Source organism: Halyomorpha halys, unplaced genomic scaffold (genome assembly GCF_000696795.3).
Source record: "Halyomorpha halys isolate HHAL.00 unplaced genomic scaffold, Hhal_1.1 Scaffold83.1, whole genome shotgun sequence".
NCBI lineage: Eukaryota > Metazoa > Arthropoda > Insecta > Hemiptera > Pentatomidae > Halyomorpha > Halyomorpha halys.
This window is the reverse complement of record NW_027115065.1, coordinates 890,787-894,079: the sequence shown is the minus strand read 5'-3', so window position 1 is coordinate 894,079 and position 3,293 is coordinate 890,787.

Sequence of the window (3,293 nt, the reverse complement as noted above, 5' to 3'; positions counted from 1 at the left end):
GAAGACTCCCGTGCAGTACATACCGCGCTCCAATGTGGAAGATATGACATCAACCACTCGATGCCTTTGTTGTATGGTAGAATGAGATGTTCTAAATCCAAACTGGTGGTCAGAAATAACATGATATCAGTCAATGATTGGATAGAGGCGTTTTAATAAGAGTTTATCTAGGATTTTGGCAGGAGCGAAATAGGACGGTAGGAAGATGGATATTCAAGTGGCTTGGAGGGTTTGGGAAACATTTTTATTATAGACATTTTCCAAGGGTCAGGGAAATAGGTGGATCGGAGTGTGAAAAGAAAACATGAATTTAAAACTATTAGAAAAAAAAATATCGAACTATACTATAACAACAGATTTGGTAACACCTATATCAAGCTACATGGTACTATAACTGTTCAATTTTTTACCAAAACAACAAATAAATAAATCAACCACGGGGAAAACTAAAAATGAAAAATTTGACTGGGTACTTTCTTACTTCTATGATTCTCAATCACTGACATTAAATGACCAAATGACCAAATGACCAAATCAGCCTGTAAATTTTTTAACTCTACTTAATGATTTATTATATTACAATTAAAATTAACTACGTAAATGTGTGTTTAATTATATATTTTATTTATTTAGACATAATTAAATCCTTATTTTTATCGTATTCCTGTATAATTTTGTTTCATTGTAGCTTTAACTGCTGTTTAGTTTTAATGCTACTTTCTTCTTTATATTAGGTATCATATTATATACTGTACGGAGTATAAAATTATATTTTATATTGTATTATTATTTTTAATAAAGTTCTGTCTATATATATTACGAATTCATTAGTTCATTATTATTAATTTATTAATTATAAATTCGTATCATTATTTATACTTTAAATATAATTTTTTTCAATTTCTTGAGACTGGTGTTTACTTATTAAATAAATCAAATGGTATCCTTTTTTATTCTCAACACTTTTTATTATATTAACAGACCAACGTTTCGGCCAAATCGGCCATCCTCGATGATTAATTTTCGATTAAACAATAGTTTGTTTATATAATAGTGATAGTAATTTAATATTTTTGAACTTTTAAAACTTTTAATTTTCGATTAAGCAACAGTTTGTTTATATAATAGTCATAGTAATTCAATATTTTTGAACTTTTAATTTTCGATTAAACAACAGTTTGTTTATATAATAGTGATAGTAATTCAATATTTTTGAACTTTTAAAAATTTTAATTTTCGATTAAGCAACAGTTTGTTTATATAATAGTGATAGTAATTCAATATTTTTGAACTTTTAAAACTTTTAATTTTCGATTAAGCAACAGTTTGTATATATGATAGTAATATTAATTGAAAATTATTAAAGTTTGAAAAGAATAGGGTGTTTTTGACTTCCAATTAATGACCTTGGCAGAATAGCCTGCAAAACATTTTTAATTTTTTGATGTGAGGTGAGAATTTATATTTGAAGATTGTCCTTGAGAATGGCCGAATTGGCCGAAACGTTGGACTATTAATATAATAAAGAGTGTTTAGACTAAAAAAAGGATACCATTTGATTTATTTAATAAATTATTATTTACTTTATAAGTTCTTTCAATTATTCTTTTTTTATTTTACTTTATTTTTGTATTAGTATTTTGTATATTGTTGCCTCTACACGAGTACAGTAGGCAATGGATCTAGAAAGCCAAAACCCAGATGGATAGACAGGATCAAAAAGGTGCATAAGAGCTGCATGCGGCAAACTGGAAAGCAGTTGCCCAAAATAGGCAAGCGTGGAGAAGCCTTTGGATGGCCTTGCGAAAGATCTACAAGAGCCACCCGAAAAAAAAAATTATATTTTGTTAATTAAATTTTTAGATACTCATAGTAGTCCCCACAGTAGGGATGCGACATCGATGTTTTTTTAACATCGATGTTTTACGTTTGTCCCAATTTTTCATTTATTTTTTTTTCTTTCCAAAAGTAACTAAATGAAAACAAAAAATTTACAGTATAAACAATTTCCTATCAACAATCTGGTGGGATAAAAAAGGACCTCCAACCATCACGATAAAGACATAATAAAGATAAATTGCGTCTAGAAAAACATCCATGTTTTAAAATATCTATGCTCAATATTAAAATATCATTGCATATAAATCTTTTCCAAAAATACATCGATGTTTTTGAACAACAATTTCAGAAACATAAGGTCTGTTCTTACGATCACCATGCTCAGGCCAGTCTGAAGTGCTTTTTGTATCAAAGAATAGGACATCGACTACTAAAAACATCGATGTTTTAAAATATATTTGCTTACAATACATTGCCGAAAAAACATCGATGTTTTTGAACAACTATTGAAGGAACATAAGGTTTGTTCCAACGACCACGCATTGTACGGCCTGTCAGAAGTGGGTTTTGAAACTAAGAATCCGACATCGACTACAAAAGAAAGACATCGATGTTTTAATATATCTTTGCTTAAAATACATTACCGAAAAAACATCGATGTTTTTTAGGAAATGTATTATAACCAACGATATTTTAAAACATCGATGTATTTTGTAGTCGATGTCGGATTCTTAGTTTCAAAACCCACTTCTGACAGGCCGTACAATGCGTGGTCGTTGGAACAAACCTTATGTTTCTGAAATAGTTGTTCAAAAACATTGATGTTTTTTGGGTAATGTATTGTAAGCAAAGATATTTTAAAACATCGATGTTTTTTGGAGTCCATGGCCTATTGGTTGATTGAAAAAGCCCTCCTGACTGGCCGGAGCATGCGTATGTTACTGAAATGGTTAAAAAAAAACATGGATGTTGAAAAACATCGATGTTTTAGTATTGAACATCTATGTTTTTTTAACATCGATGTTTTAGTACAGAACATCGATGTTTTAAAACATTGATGTTTTTTATCGATGTCGCATCTCTACCCCACAGCGCCCTCATAATCAAAAGTGAAACTCAAATTTCATTTACATTTATAATTAATATATGATCATACTTAAAAAAAAATATTAAATTTATTGAACCCGCCTATAACAATATATTTGGTAAGCGTACTAACTGTATAACTATATGGTACAATCGGTTGCCAGAAGAACTAATAAATCAATCAACCATATAAAAGAAATATTTTACTGGCTACTTTCTTACTTCTATGATTCACAATAATTTATTTTGATTCGCCAAATGACCATATCTGCCTCCATTTCTTCTTAACTTCACATAATTTATTTATAATTATGAGAGATAGTTGACCGTGGATGATAACACTGAGTCATTGCTGTAACGGCTTTTTT